The sequence below is a fragment of the Anas platyrhynchos genome, chromosome 1 (assembly GCF_047663525.1).
Source record: "Anas platyrhynchos isolate ZD024472 breed Pekin duck chromosome 1, IASCAAS_PekinDuck_T2T, whole genome shotgun sequence".
Lineage (NCBI taxonomy): Eukaryota > Metazoa > Chordata > Aves > Anseriformes > Anatidae > Anas > Anas platyrhynchos.
Genome location: NC_092587.1, coordinates 123,439,030 through 123,461,591, shown reverse-complemented (window position 1 = coordinate 123,461,591; position 22,562 = coordinate 123,439,030). Strand labels below are relative to the sequence as shown.

General features: G+C 40.5%; 2 long non-coding RNA genes across 2 annotated transcripts in view; one reads left to right on the top strand and one right to left on the bottom strand.

Annotated features, from left to right (window-relative positions):
• LOC106014861 (uncharacterized) overlaps window positions 1–21,841 on the bottom strand; it is a 173,178-nt gene extending 151,337 nt beyond the window's left edge. The window contains exons 1-2 of the long non-coding RNA XR_011804989.1: window positions 21,041–21,841; window positions 20,651–20,900 (exon numbers count right to left, since the gene is read on the bottom strand). This is a non-coding gene — a long non-coding RNA (uncharacterized lncRNA). The remainder of the gene's footprint in view (window positions 1–20,650; window positions 20,901–21,040) is intronic.
• On the top strand, window positions 1,981–13,141 carry LOC139999493 (uncharacterized). The gene is made up of 4 exons (XR_011804971.1): window positions 1,981–2,321; window positions 3,654–3,731; window positions 12,224–12,353; window positions 12,440–13,141. It is a non-coding gene; the product is annotated as an uncharacterized lncRNA (long non-coding RNA).
• Window positions 21,842–22,562: the final 721 nt, after the last annotated feature.

Below are 22,562 nucleotides of genomic sequence, written 5' to 3'. Positions count from 1 at the left end.
TGCACAAACAAGCATCACAGAATTCATGTTTCTGTAGTGCTAAAGATGTAATTCTCATATGTTTTATTTTAAAAAAATCTAAAATCTGAAGTATGAGCACTCATTAACTCCTTTACAGTTCTTGTTTTATACCAGTCATAACTGGAAATATTAATTCCTGTCAAAATACATCTCCAAAAATGTAACATTTCCATACTTTGAAATAGGGGCCCTATAAACAAGAATTGACCTTGCAGTAACTGCTAAAATAAATTTTTTTTGAAAAAAATTTTTTGCCCCGTTCCTGTTAGTGGGCATCAAGTAGATGGCTTATATTTATCAATTAAAAGCAGCATATCATCATTTTATTTAAATGTTTTATCCATTCTTATTCAAATAGTAGAACATTCATTTCAGAAATAATCACAAGAAATCTCTTTCACTGTTAAGGTACTGAATTTTATTTGCAGACTAAAACTCTGTTAATGTAACTTGTTAGCCAGTATATATCAAGAAAGGAAACAACCTCACAGCTTTGGTTCCTAAGTCTCTGACAAAAATGAAATTTCTAAATACTTTCTGAAACTGGAACTTTGTATATTAAACACTTGAATGTTACATCCAGACTCGGAACACAGGTAGGTCAAAAGGTCAAGATCATAACTATTGAAACCAAAGACTGATTTGAACACATAAAACCTTTTTTTTCCCCATTTCCTAGGATATTTTTGTTTGTTTCATCTTGTTAATGATTCTAGGGTATGCTAGAGCTTTGGAAAAGCCTCAGAAAATTAAGGAGAATGTAGTAAAAAGATGTATTATGATTCTTGGGATAAGCACTGCAGGTATAACCCTCTGCTTGAAAAGATTCAAATGGAGAAGAATTTATAAAAAATCTCCAACTGAAAGGCGTAGAAAGTAATTTAAATAACTGCAACTGCCATTGCTTTAATAACAAGGATTCCTTGAGCAACCACAGTTCCATGATCTGCTATTTCTAATGTAAATTATTTTGATCAATATATGCCACGGAGTAGCAAACGTGTAATGGAACTAACAATAAGACTACAATGAATAATGCTCCTTGAAATGAGGCATTTATCTCAATGAGTAATGCTCCTTGGAACGACACATTGGGAAGGTGATTCCAAGCTTCTAAGTCACCTCAGTAGGAATATAAAAGTTATACAGAATGTACGGTATTATTACATACTCTGCATACTCTGAGACTTTTGAGTATTACATATACAAAAAAAAAAAAAAAAAAAAAACTGAAATACTAATAAGAACCTCATTTAAGGCAGTGTCAAAGAAACACCTGGCAAAAATGTGTTAAAACACAGTGACTGAAAGAACAAAATAAAATATAGCAAAGCAAAAAAGGAAATAAATAATGCATGAATTAGTGGCTTTTCTTGCATTGTTAAAAACACAACAGAGGATCAAATGACATTAAAAGAGAAACAAACATAAAAGCTTCTTTCTAGAAGATGAACTGTCAACATTCACAGAATCCATCTGTAATTCAGCAAAAACATAAAAAGGAAAAAATACAAACAAAAATTCACATTGCTTATTAAAGAAGGTTTGGAAGTCTACTTTACCCCTTTTTAGGATTTTTTGTCAAGTTAGTAAACTTGTGGACTTAAAAAAATTATCTTTTTTCACCTAGGGGTTGAAATAGTAACACTGTATAAACAGAAAGATAATCAAATACTTAGAAAGCATATGCAAAAATCAGTAGTTATATAAAATCTCTTCATCCTTCATCCAGTCCCACAACATTTCTAACATTTTTCAGCATGTCTGGTGACTTCCACAGTGACATCTGTTCAAACACTGACCGATCCCCCTAGCCCCTCTGAACTTCGTGATATTTGATTCTTGAGGCAAAGTCCAGGGGTCTGTTACTGTTTTTATTAGAGTCCCTGAGAGTTTTGCCATCCACTTGTTTTTCACTTTGATGAGAAAAAATAAGGCTCATGTTGCTGAAATCTAAACCAGAGGCTATTTCCAATGTGATATTTTTTGCACAGTCATTTCAATACCTGGGCACAAGAACAAATGTGGGAACATATAATCCAGTCTCTGTTCTCACTGGTGAGTATGTGTGATACATCCTATTAAAAAGGACAGATATACCTAAACCAGCACCTTTTTTTTTTTTTTCCTGTAACAGTGAGGCCTATTGGTCAGACTGACAACCCAAGTGAACATCAGACATTATTGCCCTTCCAGAAATTAAGAATGTCAGGGGAGGTGCAACACTGCAGCTTTTGTGGTTCATGTTGTGATTGCCAGCGTTGCTTTTCGCTCTGCAATTGGCTCTCTCCAATCTCCAGGTAAGATTTTGCACCTGGAAATTCTATGTATTCTGACTTTGAATTGTGGTTTCAGCTGTCTCACGTGGAGCTGTCTTGAAGATTACACTCACAGGCAGTCTGTAGCTTACAGAGTAGGGACCAGTACCTGGAATAGGAACTGACATCTGATGGAGGGAAGCCTGGGCACAATATACAATGGAGTGCAGCAATCCCTAACCTTGTTCCTTGCTGAGAAGGCATATTGATGGGTGTTGCATAAACTGAAGTCTGCAGATGCCATAGAAGCTAAAGTTAGTTAGAAGCATGGGACTGTGGCTTTGTTGTGAATTCAAATGGCTGGGTATGACTAGATCCATGTGAAATACAAATATATTTAATTACAGATAAAGAAAGGAGTGAACAACTTCCTGTACAGTGCTTGCAAGTACAGTATCTGTGATATCAGGATGGAAGTTCTCTGGTTGCTTTCAATTTTGGTCAGTGCTGAGATCTACTTTTAAATAAAAAGATAGAAGGACTTTTCAAATCATATGAATGAAAACAGACATACCTGTATTTGAAGAGAAAAGGAGTTCTTGTTGTAGGCAGTGTTGATTATAAAACCCTTTATATCACTGGCAGACAGAGAAAATACCATTTGTTCTTACAGACTGATAGTATCTATATCTTTGTGGGGCATGAGGTTAATGTTTGTTTTTTTGAGTGAACCTGAGAGTTTCTTGCTGATTGATCTCAACTCAGCTGCTGAAACCCTTCAGAAAAGCAACACAGACAGCAGATTGGGGAATAGCAGAACAACATGCCTTAGATAGCAGAAAGAGTGGAGGAAGGTGCTCTGTTAGGGAGGTACAGGCAAGAAAGTCTTTCTTTCTGTGTGGGAGAGAGCAGACACCTTTATACCTCTTGACTTCTTAAGAATGGGGCTCACCGAGTGTTGGCACAGCATCAAGACTCCCTCCACACATGTCCCCCACATATAGCCATAAGGCTGGGGATGGGCAAGACATGGGGAGGGGACATCACCAGGGCAGCTGCCCTAAACCAACCGAAGGGATATTCCATACCATGTGGTGCCACACGCAGCAATAAAAGGTGGGAAAGGGGAACGAGAGGGGGGCCCTCATGATGATGTCTGTCCTCCCAAACAGCTGCTACACATACTGAGACGCTGCTTCCTGGGACGTGGCTGAACATTACTTGTTGATGGGAAGTAGAGAGTAATTTTTTTTTCTTCCCTCTGTGCTTCTGAATAGCCTTTGCTTGTTTGTATTTTTTTTTACCTCTCTCTTTATTTCTCCTTTAATTAAGTTACCCTTATCTCAACCCATTAATCTTTTTTCTTCTTTCCAGCATACTTTCTTCTTCCCCTCTTCTTTTGATGAGAGGAGTTGAGAGAGCAGTTGTGGTGAAGCTCAGCTGCCCAGCAAGGTAAAACAAACACATACCCACTGCCAGCTCATGTCCAATTTTTCATGCACCAGCACCCTCAGGTCCTTCTTTGCAGGGCTGCTCTCAATCCATTCATCACACAGTCTGTATCGATGTTTAGAATTGCTCTGACCCAGATGCAGGACCTTTCATTTGGCCTTGATGAACTTCATGAGGTTCACGTGGTCTCATTTCTCAAGCCTCTCAAGGTACCTCAGGATGGCATCCCTTCCCCACAAAATGTCACCTGCATCACTCAGCTTGGTGTCATCTGCAGACTTCCTGAGGGTGCACTCAATCTCACTGTGTCATTTATAAAGATAGTAAAAAGTAGATCCCAATACTGAGGGACTGATCCCCCCTGAGGGACATCTCCTTACTGGTCTCCACCAGGACATTCAAGCTGTTGACCACTACTCTTTGGATGTGGCCAACCAGCCATTTCCTTATCCACCAAACAGGTTGTGCAGCACAGCAAGGAAAGAAATATTTCTGTGGCAGATACACTAAATCTGTCAAACTGTTACACAGAGGGATTGGAAACTACTAATATCAAATAAAACTGCAAAGCACATTTTCTAATAAAACGAAAAACAAAGTTATATGTTTGTGATGTCAAATAAGATGCATTTTTTATCTGGGGTTTTCAAATGTCATTGTGGAGGCCAAAAAGAGGAAAAAAAAAAGTCGTGTATAATGGCCATTACCACTTCTGTGAAAGACAATGATGGACAACAGTTATGTGCCCTGAGGTGGTCCTCACATAGGCTTTCTCCTTCACAGATGTTCAGAGTGTTCTTTTCTCTGCTTTTTCAGGAGTCAGCTCAAACAAACGAACAAAAAAATCAATACATCCCTTAATCAAGAACAGCTTGCAGAGTTCATGAGAGGCTGCTGCAGCTTGCCAGGAGCCCATGACTCCTCTAGCTCACCCCACCCAGCAGCAGCTGCTACCCTGACTTTCCTTAGGGGCTTTCTGGGAGGCCCCTGCAATAACAGAACCAGCTCCCTGAGTATCTAGACTATCTCAAAGCAAAGCCTCAAAACCATTGTTCCTGTTGTCTGTCTCTTTTCACTCCATTCATCAAGGTAAATTAGGCTTATGATCTCGCACTAGTCCGTGAAGAGCAAGGGACGATTCAGCTGTCTGTCTCAACCTTCCCTCTGAAGCTTGGAGTTACCTGTCTCTGAATACAGAGAACAGATCTCTGGGCTTTGATGGAGACATGTTCAGACTAAACACTGAGCTTGCAGAAGGATAGAACAGGAGAACCTGAAGCAACAGGACTGCATACAGTTTACAATTTAGACAGTAGGGGCAGGCAAAAGAAGAAGCATTGTCTCTGCGTTTTAGATTGCTGACTGCAGAAGAACTGGGAGGACTGGTCTGCATGAAGAGCTCACAGGAATGCAGTGAAGAAAAGTTTGAAAGCAGGATATGTCAGCCAGCCAGAAACCTTTTTCATTTGTGTTGTTTGTCTGTTTCATATTTAAGAAAGACTGCTAAGTTGACATTCATCTACATAAACTTCACATACATATTTACACAGCGTATTTTATATATACATATATATAAAAACATATTAAGGGCTACTGTGGGACTTCAGAAATATCCTCCACACATCTATCTAGTTTCATCACATGCTGTCAGTCTTTGTTAAAGACAAAAACTTGTGGTTTATGGCTTATTAGATGAGGCGAGAGCAGTGGATACTGTCTACCTAGACTTCACTAAGGCTTTTAACACTGCCTTCTATAAGATAATCGTAGAGAAGCTGATGAAGTGTGGGTTGGATGAGGAGACAGTGAGGTGGACTGAAAAACATTCATTCCAGAGGATGGTGATCAGTGATACAGTCTATCTGGAGGTCAGGAACTAGTGGTGTATAGCAGGGGTCAATACTGGATCCAGTCCTGTTTAGTATCTTCATTAATCATTTGGATGATGAGACAAAGTGTTTTCTGAGCTAATCTGAAGATGACCCAAAACGGGGAATTGTGGCTGGTAGGTCAGAATGTTGCACTGCCATCTGGAGGGATGTGACAGGCTGGAGAAGTGGGCTGGCAGGAACCCTCTAAAGTTGAATAAGGGCAAGGGCAAAGTCCTGCAGGAGGAACAACCCCAAACACTAGCACCTGCTGGGGGCCACCCAGCTGGAAAGCATCTTTGCAGAAATCGACATGGGGGTCTGGGTGGACACCAAGCTGAACATGAGCCAGCAATGTGCCCTTGTGACAAAGAGGGTTCGTGATATCCTGGACTGCATTAGGCAAAATATTTCCAGCAGGTGGAGGGTGGTGATCCTCCTCCTGGTGAGGCCGCCTTAGAGTATTGTGCCCAGTTCTGGGCTCCCCAGTACAAGAGAGACATGGACATGCTGGAGAGAAACCAGAAAAGGGCCGCAAAGAGGAAAGGACAGAAGCATCTCTCCTACGAGGAAAGGCTGAGAGAGCTGGGACTGCAGCCTGTAGAAAACAAGGGTGAGGGGTGAATCTTAGCAATGGGGTAAATACCCGTTCAAAAGCCATCTGGACATGGCCCTTGAGCAGCTTGCTGTAGGTGGCGCTGATTGAGCAGAGGGCATTGGACTAAATGACCTTCAAGTATCCCTTCGAACATCAGCCATTCTTTGAAAAATAATCTGAGACTAGATTTTGATTGAGAATTTTTGATAAATCACCTATTTCAATAGATGATTTCCATTTCAGCTTTTAGGGGGGAAAAAAAAAAAAAAAAAAGTGTGAACTTTGGGAGTTTCTCCCATTTGCAAGACTTCTGTTCAACAGCTTCTACTAGTTTCATCTGAAAAGGTACTTGAAAATTAAATGATCCATAATTTTCAGATTGCCAGTCCTTGAAAACTTTCGGGATTTCAGTTTTCTTTCCCTATTCTGTGCAAGGAGGAAAAAAAAATCTCAAAATGTCCTCTGGGATAAAACAAATAATTTCCCTCCCACTCCCTATCATCCCCAAGTGAAACACTGGTACCAACAGAATCAACAGAAGATTACCACTCACAATTGCCTTAGGCTAGGCAATATCCTTATGGATTTTATTATGCACTCCATTTTAAGTATAAAGAATTTATTTTTACACTGATAGAATCTTTCAAAGCAGTGAGCTTTCTGAAGCTCAGTCTCTGTGAAGTTGCTAACCTTTTTAATTAATGCCATGAAGACACTCAGTTCTCCTTTGTGCAATACAGTGAATTTAAATAAGTTAAAACAACAAGAAAAAAAAATCTCATTCTCTGATCCTTATGAATTATTTGCAGACAGTCCTGCCAAAACTGCAAAATTTTATATCCACAAAGCTTTCCTTTTGCACCTTCATACGGGGCAAAAATTCTCCTTCCTTCATTGTCAATGCGATAAGGTCTAAAGGATGTGACCATGCATATTTTAAAACCTAGGGAAACATAAGTAGAACTCAGTATACTATTGAAAGTATTGTGTTCAGCCTTCAGGGTGAATTTTCTGATGCTGAAAGATTCAATTTAGACTTTTCAAGCTATCTTAACTTTATTTTTGACATGCAATATATAACATGGATGTGTGAGATAACACAGTATTAGTTATCTTGTCACAAGGTTTGATAAGATCATAAAGAATATTAGCAAAGTGGTGTTCAGCTCCCCACCTTTGTTCACTGGGGAAGGATTGGTAAGGTGGAAACCACTAGTGATGAGTTCAGAGAACGTGATTCAAAAAGATTTGCCTATTTCCCTTTATCTTCTAGCTTAGAGAATAAAGGGACTGTGAGAGGCAAAGAAGTCCTATGAGAAAGAGGGCAACAGACTGATGAAGTAAGCTGTTTATGATAGTATCTAATTTGTCAGCAAGGGGTCATAGCCTGACACACTCCTATCCTGGTAGCAAACATGTTATGATGTGCAGACAGACTGTCTATTAAAAAAAAAAAAAAAAAGGCTATAGAGCAAAACACATATTCAAAGTCAGCCACAGATACAGAAAAAGAGTGCTTACAGAATGGCTGGATACACTTTTCCAGGAAAAGGGGTCAGAAAGGTGCCATCACTAATGAGATTTGAACAACGTAGAAGGGGCTGATTAATTGTGAAGCTTTACAGAAACAGTTTTTTGTGGACCATATAGTCTTCTCCTGCCCTCAAACACTCCTGTCTAATCTGAATTAAAGGTCTTTATCTAACCCTCCAGAATATGAGTAAATTGGGTGCTGGGTATGAAATACAGCTTTTCTGTTAATATATAGACCATGTAACATCTTAGCATGAGGGAACGTTCTAAGAGGTAAAGAATGGAAAGCACCTGCTACAGCACATAATATAGAAAGTCTGCTGCACATCTGCAGCCCCTGCTTAGAGCTGGACCCAGAAGCAGGGCATACAAAGGTTTCTCATATTTAGAACTGGTTAACAAAGAGACATTTTACTACCCAATTCAGTCGCTGGAGAACAGAGTGCCTGTTGCCAGGAAAATTCCTGCCTTATCAAGTCTGAGTTTCTTAAAAGTTTAAGACCATCTATGCACATTCCTTTTGTAGCCCAAGGCAGCACCAGAAATGACATATTATTCAAAATTGTAATGTGTAGTTCCCCCCCACCCCCAGCTCACCTACCAATGACTTAAAATCTCAGTGAGCCCTTGGTGTGTCTCAGTTCTTTGTACAGATTTGCAGGGACTCACATACAATTGTCAGCATTGTTATCAGAAGCAGTGCACTCTCTTGCTTTGGCAATGTTGTACTGGTCTGTCATGATGAATGTCCATCTGTGTCTTTCCACTGCAAGACTAACATTAATATTCTCTATATTCATCCTTCTGAAAGCTGCAGATGGTACAGCTTCTCCTGCCTCATTACACGATGATTTGATGAAGAAACTCGTAAGACCAGGGACATAGCTGGTGTGTTGTTGTGGTTATCTGTAGCTACTTTACATGACAGTTGCGCTATGTCACATTCATGAAATAATACCAATTGCAAAGATGCAGCATCATGTTCTTTGTCTTGTTCAACTATTGCCTCACACTTTTGCAGATCTCCAGTTCCTCTGTCTTCTATGTTACAATACATGTCGTTCAAAATTTCCTGTTGAAAATGTTTCAGTTAGATATAGATCACACTTCAGTTGACTCATCTTAGCATTAAACTGCTTTAGTTATTATTATTCAGGGTCCAAATCCTTCACCTTTTTCAATAGACACTTTTTTTATTTGAACAGCATTTCTACCAAGATGTTGGACCTGATCACAAGAAATTAGGATTTAGATGTCTAACCCTAAATTCTACCACAAATTGCTTAACTTACATTCATTGTTGTGATCACACAACAATTACTGTCAAGGGCAAAACACGCTCAGTATAGGGAGATTAATTTATTGCCTTTCACTAGCGGACTAGAGCAGTAAGAAACTAAAAGCAAACCAAAAACACCTTCCCCCATCCACCCTCTTCCACCTTGTTCCCCCGAGCAGTGCAGGGGAATGGGGAATGGTGGCTGTGGTCAGTCCCTGACGCTTCATCCCCTGCTCCCCATGGGGTCCCTCCCACGGGATGCTGTTCTTCAAGCACTGCTCCCACATGGCTCCGTCCCACGGGGTCCATCCATCCCCCAGGAGCAACCTGCTCCAGCACGGGTCCCCCACGGGTGGGCGGCAGCTCCCCCCAGACCCCCTACTCCTGCAGGGGCTCTCCATGGGCCGCAGCCTCCTCCAGGCCACATCCACCTGCTCCACCGGGGGCTCCTCCACCCATGGGGGGCTGCAGCGTGGAGATCTGCTCCATGTGGGACCCAGGGCCTGCAGGGGGACAGCCTGCTCCACCAGAGGCCTCTCCCTGCACAGGCCGCAGGGGAACTGCTGCTGCCTGCCTGGAGCACCTCCTGCCCTCCTGCTGCACTCACCTGGGGAGCTGCAGGGCTGCTTCTCACCCCTCTCTCCCAGCTGCTGTTGCATGGTGTTGTTTCCCTTCCTTAACTCTCCCAGAAGCCCACCCAGTGTCACTCTCTGGCTTGGCTCTGGCCACTGGCAGGTCCCTTTTTGAGCCGACACAGGGCAGCTGCTGGGCTCTGCTCACAGAGGCCACTCTGCAGCCCCCCACTATCAAACCCTTGCCATGTAAATCCAACACAGTCTCTTTCTTCTTTTCTGATTATTCATACTGCCGGTATAGTACAGATCAAGTACTGCTGATTACTTTAAAAGAGACAGCCATGAGATCACGCTGCTCTTTGTGTAAAACCATAGCAACCACAACAACTTTCATGTCAACAAACTGTAGCAATAGCATAAGTCTTTCTAAGGCCAGGCCTTATTAATTTTAAGAATTTATGTCCACTAAAGTCATTGGGAAATTGAAAATCTGTAGTGAACTACAGGGAAAATGGACCAGATCCTCCACAGGTTATACAATTATCAGCATTGCCAAGCCAGCCATTACAGAGCCATGCTTCAGAGAGCAAGAGAGTCATTCTAAGCTTGGCTGTTCTTGTATGTATAAAGTAGAGCATGACAATAGGAAACAAATGTTGCAGATGCCATGATGCTTTCCACAGTCTGTAGGCAGTCCGAGCATCATCTTTGAAATAGGGACAACCCCTCTGTCACTGCAGGGTTTTAAAGTGAGGCCTATCCATAGCATCCCTCCTCTAACAACACCTCCACTGTAATTTTTACCTGGCAAAAGAAGCTGCAAGCCTCAAAAACCTGTCCAAATATTCTAAGTGACTACTAAATCATGGAAAGAAAGCCTGGCTCTTTGTCTATCCAGAGCAAGTGGGAGCCCTGAACATTTCAGAGGAAAGATCCCTTCCCTGAATCTGCAGCTGAAGATAAGAAACAACAACAGAACACCATCATATAAACAATAGAGGCAAACAGCATCCAGAGGCTTTCTAGCTTCCTCCAGAAAGCAGATCAGCAGCTTATCAGCCACACAGTTCATACTTTTGACCTATATTGTTCTTAGTCCAGGGGGCAATAATCCTCATCCTTAGTCCAGGGGGCAAAACAAAACCATTACTGTTCCAGGTATTTGTCACATTACACTAAAAAGCAATTGTTGCCAAGTAGGATGCCCATTTCAATTCAATCAAAACAGAATGCAGGAGGCTAATTATAAATAATTTAATTGCTTTTTGATGATCTAACATCCGTGATCCAGTCTAGATATTAAATTGAGCTAGATATTATACCTCTAGCCAGGATGAAAAAACTTCCATTCAAAGTTTATAACTACAGCAAGCAGTAATATTGGGTCACTTGGTTGAGGTCAAAGTGCATTATCCTGCACCACAGAAGCCAAAGAAAGGAGAGGAGCAGGAATGTTCCACACCTATTGCATAAAGCAATGCCTGCTTTACTGGGACTGTCCACAGACCTCCGTAACCTTAATGATATCCCGACACTACTTCACTGATCTTTAAATTAAATGTCCCTGTGTCTGTGTTGCCTCTTATGACATTTTGTCCTGTAGAAATAAGCAGAAAGAAATATGCTGCAGATATCAATGAGAAGCCTTCATTCTCACCACACCGAACATGCTTCAGCATAGGCACCTTTCTGAATTGCTAAATCTTCAGGAGTTAGCTATGCAGAGTGAAAGAGAATGGACCTTCCATGGTGCTGTTATGTTGACATGATTTTCTCTGACATCAAATTCTTCATCACTTGACCTTCTAGTAAATCAGAAGAAAACCCATAGGCATGCATCCTACCTTCCTGGCTTCAGGTGCAGACTCATATGCTTGCTCACAAACTCAGTCATGCTAGTGCCTTCACTCTAAGCACGTGGACAGCTATACAGAAAGGTCAAATCAACTGCATTTGGCATTCCTGGTAAACACTATTTTACAATCTGGTAAACATGCATAGTCATGAAATACATGTTCAGAAAATACATAAGAAAAATGCATGATTCCTCAACATTTAGGAGGATAAGCTGTCTTTGTGATGACTGCCCTAGCAAGAAAAATAACATTTAAGTCTTTATCATGGTCTCTGGCCCATATTCAGGAAGCTTACATTTCACCTAGCTCTCTCTTTTTTTGTTGTTCCCTGCAGCTGGTCCCAGGCCTTCAAAAATGCCAAGTGACATTTCAAGGCACTCTGTTCTAGTCACAGCTTTGGGTCCACTGGAAGGCTGGTCCACTGTTAGGGAATGGAAATGGGACAGAGAGAGTAGTCTGAGTGCCCCAGAGATACCATGCTTATGGCTCCCTTAGGACTGTAGAAAGGCAAATGTTAGATTTTTCTCTTTCTCCTCCATGATTTGTGAGGAACACAGTATGTAGATTGTCGTCCTCATTCATCCCTCCATTCTATTGCAATTATAAATAACTTCTTTATCCAAACCTGTGTCTGCTAGGGAGTTAGCAAAAAGAGTAGGCCAATGCAGGTGAGGCTGTCACAGCTCCATGCCCCCAGGTCCAATCTGTAGCAAGGCTGAACATCTTTTCCAATTAGGCACATACACAAATGCATGTATAACACACATGTATTTGTCCTAACAGGGCAGCCACTGAACTGGAACAGCCTGATGTCTCCTTTGGTGTCCTGCAATGTTATTAACCACCTGACTACCTCCTTACCAGAAGGACGGAAGGCTTCTTTTTATTCCCATTTGCTTTACACCAACTTCAGGTGATTAATCCTGAAATATGTATATTAAGATCCACTTTCTGTTTCTTAAATAACTGTAAAGACTCAGATCTACTGTTCTGTTTCAGAACTCAGTTTTGTACCAGCCTTGGTGGAGTCTCCGTCCTCACAGTTGGAAGTACTTGATGATAAGTATGACAAGTCAAGAAAAGATATCTGATGTGGTCCTTCAGACTGCCAAGCCATCTTCTGGTCTGTCTGTGGATATTTCATCTATCCTTCGGTCCTAATTTCTGTCCCACAAAAGTTTGCTTTTCTGTGATAGCCTGAAAATTACTGTCTCTGCTGTAAACTGAACTCCTCTCTCAGTATTGCAGAAGACAGCAGGAACCTTCTTTAAAGTGGGAAAGCAGCACTTAATCTGCACACAATAAGAAGAGTTCAATTGACTTTATCATCTTATTTGCCGAGTCTTGTCCTTTAGCTAGTCAATATTTGTAATGAGTAAGCCTGTCTTCCTCAAAGTTTATCTAAAGGTTTTCCAAACCATTTAAGGTTCATGAGTCTTAAACCTATTACACATTTTCTTCACAGGTTTTCTAGAATTTTCTGGAGTGTTCTACATTACACACTGACATCAGGCAAGGGAAAATAATCTCCTGCTAGCACTAAGTGGGCAGCCTCTGAATCTAAGGGTGCTAATAGATGTATAAGCCATCCAGTCATGAAAAAGTACATACCACTTAGGATCCAGTATCATGAAAAGATCATCTTTCATGAAGACTTCTTCATAGCTTTTTAGTATCTCAGTTTCAAAAATGCAGCCATGAAAAAGGAAAAACTAAGTTAAAAATGTTGTTTTAAGGTAATCCATTAAACCTTCATCACTGGTTTGATTCTACCTGGAGAGAAAATCCTGTATACTGCACCAAATACAGTCAACTGCACAGTATATACTATACTGTATATATACTATATATACTATATACTGTATGTGTATATACAGTATATATAGTATATATACTATATACTATACTATATACCATATGTATATTATATAGTATATCGTATATAAATGCTATATATATTATATATACTATACATATTATATATACTATAGTATACTATATATATAGTATATACTATACTGTATATACTATATATAGTATAGTATATATATTATACTATATATAGTATATATATACTATATATAGTATATATATACTATATAGTATAGTATATATTGTGCAGTATATGCATATCATATGTATACTACGTATAGTTTTGCATACACAAACACTACATAGTACATTATAAGGAATATATGCTACATGAACATTTTTTAGATTTGTTACTGTTATATGCATTGATTGTGCATTTAAATATGAAATATTAAATATGAAAAAATGCAGTAAGATGATAAATTGCTGATAATGAATGCCATAGAGGTAAGCAGCAAAAGATCTTAAAAGAAACTTGAAATCATTTAAGTATTGTAAGGGAATAGGGGAGCCTGCACCAAAACAATGAAAAATTTGATGCAGTGGAAAATAAATTATTTCTCATGTAAGGGTGAGAAAACCTATGGAACATGAAGTAGCTCCAGGAATCATACCAGCAATATCACTGGGAGAAAATATTAAGGGTAAGAAACAAATTTTGCAGGGGATCTGTAATGATGTTTTATTCAAACAACAGCTCCTGTTGGAAACAATGGTCAAGATTTTGAGCACACAAACCAGACTTCAAGAGCATCCTAATGACAGGTATTACAAGCAGCATTACAAGTTCTTGCAGAAATATTTACTGTGAAGGAAGAATGGAGTGTCACAAGTTCAGCCATTCACAGCAGCGTAGCTAAAGTTGGATGCCTAAAGTATGTAAACAAGCCCCTTATGTTTTTTTTCAGTGATTGCAGGAATTTCACATCATGCAGCTGCGACTCCCATCCAGAATATATCTTTCCTAATTAGCTTGTGTATATCTTTAAACTACATGTTATATGGGCTATTAAACAGAGGAAAGGCAAATTAAGAATGAATCAATCTCTTTCACCAATCACTTCCCAAAGCCAAGTTACAGTGTGTACCTGCGAGTGTGGGTGTACCTGATGGGATCTGTGATGGAGCTGGTGCTCCTGGTCAGTTCTGCTTCACAGTCCAGCCATCCAAATCTCCTGCCACTCCACACAAGCTGTGTAAGCTCTCCACCTCCGCGCCTGAGTGCTTGCTCAGTAAAGTCATTTATCTGAACCCTTCTGTTTCCTTGTCTCCGGCTTATGCATCCCAAAAACAGTCATTGAGGAGGCACACAACAGATCTCTGCAAACTTGGGGCAGAATTAGATGGTACCAGGAGAGGAATAGCTTCTCTCACACAGACACACATGTTCCACTGTCTTACTCCTGTGGGTTCTCTTGAGAAAAGGAAAACAGGATCCCCCTCATAACTCTCCTGAATTTTGATTGTTCACAACCAAAATTAAGTCAAATGCACAAAGGCTATGCATATTTCAAAAGCGAAGCCAGCTGCCTCATCACAGTCCCAGCTACCTGTGTGTTGCCACTGAGCACCCAGCAGGCTACCCTGAAATCCTAGGGAAGTAAAGGCAGTATCTGAAGAACTGTGTTGGGTATCAGGAACATTCCTATAAAAAAAAAAAAAAAAAAAAAAAAAAAAAAAAAAAAAAAAAAACACCCTCTTACTTCTGTTTGGAAATCAAATAACTTGCAGAGGCAGGGCTCCTTATTTACTGATGTAAATCTCCACACAGTTTCCATAGCAAAAGGGGTATTTCCCTGCACTTTGTTTGTTGTAAAGCACTGCTTACTGATATCAGGAAGCAACAAAACTAATCAAGACTCTCCTCATCCTAGCATCTTGACAACAAAATTACTTAATAAAGGTGCAACCCAGCTCAAGCATTTGCCATGCCCTTTCAGTGATGTTCATTCACACGTGATTGCCCTTTTCCAACTCCTGTTTGCAGCTGCTTTTCCCTTTCTTTCTCTCCACCTTTTGAACAGGAGAAGACTTTCTCACTCACGCAGAGCATTTTTAAACCAGAAGATCGAGGCACAAGCTCCTGGTCTATGAGAGGAAACAGCCTCACTCTCCACTGCTCTACATTACCCTGAGCACTTCTCAAAGGGAGGAGAAGCAACCTTTCCTTTGAATGGGATATTCAGGAAATTTGGGATTTTTTCCATTCAGGGATCTGAGTTTCCTTACTGTTTCCTCTACACTTATCTGCTTGGAAACTGCAACCCGTTCTTCACAGGGGCTCTTTCATGTTTTCATCCATCTGAAAGGGCAAGCAGAGGCTTTTTTTTTTTTTTTTTTTTTTTCTCCTGCATCTGCTCTCCATGAACTAGCTGGCTGCTGCATTGCCCATATCCTTTTCCAGGACTTTTAGGATGTGGTACCCACAACACTGCCAGTTTCTAATCACTCAAAGAAACTTGGAACTTTGTTCATAGTCATCAGCCTGTTCCCTGGAAGAAAGAAGCTGTTTTTCTGCACTGTTGTCAAATATTTAGTGTTAGTCACTGCTTGTAATTTCTTAGCCCCGGTGCTCAGGCTTCAGTCCTCAACAATGTGTCACTTTTCCCACACTTTGCTGGTCTTCTGGGTTTCCCATTAGGCAGTCACCAGGATGACAAATACAACAGCAGTCTTCAGTTCAGCCTCCTGAGTGTTATCAGCCAGTACATCAAAAATATAATGCCTTTTCTTTTTCTTATTTAATAACATTATCAGGGTGATGGCTATAGGCATTTGATGGGCTTGTCATATGCTCCACACTTCCATACAGGAAGATGAAGAAAGTAATAAAATAATTATTTGAATAGCACTTTATGGTTTAAAAGGAGTGATTTGATGTGCATGTATATAAGTCCAGACCCGGAGCTATTATATCCAATTAAAGCATTCTGCACTTGAGCGTGCATTACAGTTAGCACACAGGAGCGATAGATTTATTTGTATTTTCAGTCTGGTCATAAAATTGAATCACTGTTTGCCTCCAGCTTAACCCCCTTACAGCTGAGTGGCTGGAGCAAAACTACAGATGAATCTAATAGACTAAATCTCCTCTTTGAAGAGACTGTACAAGTCCAAGTTAAATTAGAGCAATTTTCTGTCTCTTGCTGTTTTTTTTTTGCTTTGTAGTACCATACAGTGCTGAGTGTCTCAGAGAAATCAGAGCACTGGTATCCTTCTCCCTGCTCCGTAATACTAAATACATAAGCACTGGCCCCATCCTAAGGTCCCTGTGGCAAGTGGTATCACTTCAGCCCATGTTGTCATCGTGGATAGCACAGTGAGTTTGACTCATGACCCTCAATCAGTGTCATGGTATAAGGTGGATACACAAACGTAGAGGAAATACAACAGTCACTTTTCAGATAGATAGTACTGAATATTTGTTTCCAGGATTTTAAAGACTACAATTCATAAATCTCCAATATATATTCACTAAAGAAACATCTTTTGACAAAGAAAACAAATGAATCCCTAATAGAGACCCTCCTATATGCGGTCATTGCACTTCATTGGTCTCAATCATAACAAGAAAAAGAGAAAGATCATTCTGTTGACAAAGTGAATTTTTATGTAAATTTTTATAAATTAAAAATTAATCAGGAACATTCACTGGGATGATTTCTTTCCACAGGTGTTATCTATGAGTTACCAATGAATTGCTGTGGTGTTGGAGGGAGTAGAACAGAACAAGTGAGACATCAGATCTTAACAGCCTTGAGAAAACTAATCTGGGCCTCTACCCATACCCTCTTCCATAGGATATTTAAGCTCAGTGCTGAGCATTCACTGAGTTGGAGTTTATGTATAAGCTTTGTGAAACGAGTGTGCTCCAGCTCAGCCACAATTGTGTCCCTGCCTGGCAGGCCCTGACCAAGGGACTGACTTTACAGGTTGACCTTGGGCCTCCCTTGTCTTTCTGGAGCTGACTGGCATTCGCTGGATCTGACCTATTGATTGACTTGCTAGCTTGACCTTGGACCTCGTGTCTCATCAACACGAGCTTGTCTGGTGATCCAGACACTTGTTGGAGTCTGCATATGATCTCTGGGCCTGCCCTGCTCCTATGCTGGGGTTGGTTGGGTGGGCTCTGGCACAGAGGCCTCTGTGGCTCATGGCTTTCAGTTGGACATTGCTGCACACCAACATTATCACTTCATGAAGCAAAGTGCTAGTATTTACTTAGCTAGTAAAAAAAAGAGCGGACTGGCATTTGGGGTTGCAAGTCAAGCAGAAGATTTAACTAAGGAGAATAAAAAAATCACAAACTGGAACTAAAGAGGGAAATGCTGCCAAGCATGGAAATTATCTACAGGACCTACAGGAAATTATTCCCAGGACCTTGACTTCCATACTGAATAACTTTACCCCCTTAACAACAAATGTCCTAGTAAGATTTCTTCAGATTCATTCCTCAAAAATGGAAAGTATGTGTTGCTTGATACTGGCATCCTTTCAGGGATCTCCCTGGCTCTGAAACTGGCCAGCACCTAAATGAATAAGGCAGTGACACTAGACAATTGGAGCCCCTTGGTGTGCGCGTTAATCCTATTAGTCAGAATGATGAAATCTTTAGCTGAACTGTGGCAGGATTATAGCTGGATAAAGGTTTGGTTTGGTTTTCCCATGTTACCATTATGTAATCCTCTGTACTCTCTACAGAATTAATTGATGTCTGTTGTTTCCTCTCCAGGAATTGGGTTTGGGGGCCAGGAGTTACATTAATGAAAAATGTAGCTCAGACGATCACTCATGAAAAGTCACTGCCACCTGATGTTTCCTGTGATTGAGAGCAGAGGAAATGTTAAATTGTAAGGGAAAACTCAGTTTTCATATCTTAAAAAGGTAGTTCTGAGAACCACGAACAGCTTACCTTTCCTTCAAAACCCACAGTCAGAAGGATAAGATTTCAGATCCTTTCCTACCCAAGTCCTGTGAAAAATGGATCTTGCAAGGACTGTGTCCAGAGGAGTTATTCACTGACCTTACTGACCCAGTCCTGTGGTCAGGCCCATGTTTCACAGTAAGGAATTCGTGTCTTGGAACTCTTCATGCAGAAGGGGAAGGAAAAACAAAGCATCTGTTTCACTGCTAGTTGTGTCAACTCAACTCATACTGAATATTCAAAATCAGTCACGGGAGCACTGACTGATACATTCAGTAGCAATTATGCAAGAAGTGGATGCACAAACTTAGTTCCTTCATGTGACAGTTTACCATTTGACCATTTGCCAAATGGTAAATGGTACAAATGTAATGGTACAAGCAAAGAGGACTTCCTTCTTAGCACCCCTTACCACTTTCTGGAAAGGCTAAGGAGAGAGCACATAGCCTTTGTTTGCTAAAGTTGATAGTAGGGCTCCTGTTCACAGATTCTCTAAAGAGAGAAGAAATGCTTTTCTGCAGCACTAGAGGTGTAAGATGGCAGTAAAAGAGGTATGCCCATGCCCATTTTAGGAACTTACGATGATGCAGGGTTGTGTTGGAGCCAAGGGATACAAGAACAGGGTATGGAGGTGCTCCCAGGGCCTCATTTTAGAGGATACATGGCTGCAGACAGCATGCAGGCACTGAGAGAAGTTGACATTCAGGCATTAAACAGAGAAGATTTGATCGAGGATTGCCCTTTTAAACTGAGGAAGCTTTGTAGGATTATCAATCAGATATCTTGTAATACAGCATAGGCAGACTTACAAGAATATTCAGCTATTGACTGGTCAGCTGTTGCATTCACATGAGTAAGTGGGACTTTGTTTGCTGCAAGTAATAAGAAAGGTTACATGGAGAAATACACTAACTTTGAATTGTTTGGTAATTTGAAGATTTGCTGTTTTGTCAATGCATTGATTTGGATTTAAACTGCTCATAGTTTTGTGTCCTTATTAGAGGCACAGTGTTTAGGACAGAAATATCAATATTTTCACTAAATATTATAAGTTATGGTGCATTAGGTTAATTTCTATCTTTTCTTAATACGTTGCATGTAAAATTACTTAGTATTTGGGGTTGCAAGGTGGTCATTTTAACGTATTTTTAAAGCTGTATTAACACATGGCTCAGTTTTATAATGCTTAATTTGCAAAGGCAACCCGGTCACACAAATCCCATTGGCTTCAGAGGCGTTTATTAGTTCTTAGCACCCCTGAAAATCTGGTCATCCTGAGTGTCTGTAACCACATTTTGATCAGCTATTTAGACCTTTATGGTCAATGCATACATCACCTTATCCAGCTCCCAGAGGGACCACTTACAGATGTCTCACGATTCTCTCTTTCAGAGTTAAGAAGGGGATTATACTGATATTGCCTGCCCTCCATATTTCTCCCTAGTATTTCAGTGTTATGCAGAAAAGGGAAAAGATCTTCAGCGTTGATCTTTCCTTGAGGCCCTGCTGCCGCTGAAGATGCATTTTTTTTCTCTGGTGTAGTATAAGCTCGTCTCTCTGGTTCCTCCCTTGTGCTTCCAGGCACGCAATAACCATCTGCCTGAAAGCACCACACAGCAGCAAGAACTGTAGAATGCAAATAGGAAATGCAGCAAAATCTCCCAGACAAAGGATGTTGTGGGAAACGTCTTAATGTGAGAGCACCCTGCAGGAGGATGTGGGACCTGCTCCATCCAGACCCCACTTAAGGCTAAGGCAAGGTATGTAGTGGTAGGGAACAAAGTAAGGGGCAATCTCCCTTGGGAGAGTCTATCACAGCAGACAATGCAATTTGTCCCCCCCCCCATATTACCATGGGTATAAAATCACAGTCTTAAACTCTCATTTCTAAACATGGGTTCAGATTTACAGAAACTTTTCCTTTTTTTGCTCTCCAGACTGACCCTGGCAGGGTACATTTCCCATGTCAATAGTGCATGTAAAGATATTCTTCACAAGGTGAAAAATATATATATATATATCTTTACCAACCTCTTTTAGCAGACAATGACTTGGATCTAAGTTCTACTTACCTGAAGCAGTTCTTACCAGGGAACAATGTACTGTATTTCTGAATTGCCTGTAACATACTAGATAATGAAATAGCAAGCTAGAGGAAGAAAAAGTGAGCACTAGACATGGTTTTGGTTTAATAAGGCAAAAACTGATCTATGAGATTACCAGATACTCCTCTGAGGGAGGAGTGAGACATCACCCTTTTAACATTTTACTAATACATAAGTTGAACAGTACAATGAAAATGTGTAAGTGGAAGTTAAGCCACAGCTGGTTTATAAAGTGGCTTGGTGCACTTCTGCCCTCACATCAACTTTTTGAAAATAACAACAGCTGCACTTTGGACTGTAGTCACTCACCCAGACAGGAAGGGCACTTTTCCTCGAAAGCATCATGCTGCTTGGCCTGCAGACAGACGGCATACCCGGGAGCCTCCTGAGCACACAACTGTGAAGTTGTTAGAGAAGCTGGGTTTGAAAGACTCACTTCATACAGAATGACCTAGAAAATTAGGCAAATCGTGTAGAGCAGTTGTTTGCCCAGCCAAACATCCTTTGACTTCCCTGTTAACAGCAAGTTTTATGTAAGGCATGTCCACACTTGTGTTTCCTGAAAGAGGGAGAGAGCAAACATTCATTACAAAAAATAACTTAAACTCACTTTAAATTCAACTCATAGAACCCGAATGTGTCCTGAGCTGGAAGCATAGAATCAGCATTTGTGACACAAAATCAAGGAGATTTATTTACCATGAGGAGCAGAGATGATGCCCTACTCTCGCTTCTTCCTTGTGGCCATCAATCCTGAATTGTCTGAGCCTCCCCAGTCCAGTAACTGATCAAGCTCAACAGTGGTTCATTTTCTGTAGGCCTGTAGCTATATATAGAAGCATTCTCAATATCACATGAAGGTTTTTTTAAGCAGCATTTGAAGAAATTCATGAGTCACCAGATGACTCCCGTTGAACAATGAGAGCTTTATTCACTAGTAATGTAAAAACGTGGCCAAAGCTCATAAAATAAACTCAACAGAAATTATCTGAAAAGGCAATAAAACACCTCTGCAATACACTTCCTCAACTGTCTTTGTCTTTACATGCTTCAAAACAAAGGAGGTTTTTTCCATGCAGGCAACATTTTTTTTGTTCTCCATGTCCAACAGGCCTCTTAACAGACAGACCTTGAGCTTCGTGAGTTTGGTTCAACCCTTTGCAAAGAGAGAGAGGCTGACAAGATGGCAGATCTGGGGTTGGACTCCAAACTTCCACCATACTTCATGGTCTGCTGGAGTTAAAGATTTGATTCAAGTCCATCCTAGTAAGCACTTATTAATGTTTGTTAGCACACTGCATTTTTTAGCCATTGATCATGTTTGTTTTCATACCTTGCTCCCTTACCCCCAAAATTCCCAGCATTAGTCTGCTATTATATCTGCTAAAATATTCAGCTAGCATATATAGTTGTCTCCCAAGTCATGGAGACCACAAGTGGGAGTTGTTCTGCAACCATTAATGGGGTAATGGGGCAGTGTTATCATTTATGTTTTCATTGTGGCAGTAAGGACATTGCGGTTTACAGATTTCACAATCTTGCTTTGTCAGACAGACAGACTGCTATGTAAAATATTCCACAATATCCTGAAAGGAACTTGAAGTCAGACGCAGTTCAAATTTCAGCTAGATGAGCCAGCTGGAAAAATCAAAGAAGATAAAAAAGGGAAGAGGGGAAAAAAACACTGCCAGCATATTTCCTCCTAAATTGTGTCAGTTTGGTTTCTGACAGACACAAGTTGAGTTTATTATTGCATTTTCTAATACCCCCAAGCTTTGGACATTTCTCTTTGCTATTTCTCTGCATTTTTCACTACGCTTTTAGCTCAGCTTGCCCAATAGACTGTGTCTGGAAGCCAGCTGGCCCTATTCTTGAGAAAAGCCCCCACCCTTCACATTGTCAGGCATTCTCACACCATTGCAATCTTTCTTAACATTGCTTTCATTGGGTTTTTTTGGTATGTTTGTTTTTTGTTGCTTTTTTTTTGTTGTTGTTGTTCATTCGTTTTGTATTTTCCCTCATTGTGATCATGAATGTATCACATTTGTTGGTTTGAACAAACATTCTCTCCAGGATGAAGAAGCTGGGAAGAGAAGGATAGAGGACAAGTCTCTGGCCCCTCTGAAATATGTAGGAATGCTGCCATTGACTTCAGTGGGGTCAGGATTTTAGCCAGAGTTTTTCTCCAAAACCAGCATTTGCATCACATCTTTCACATGGA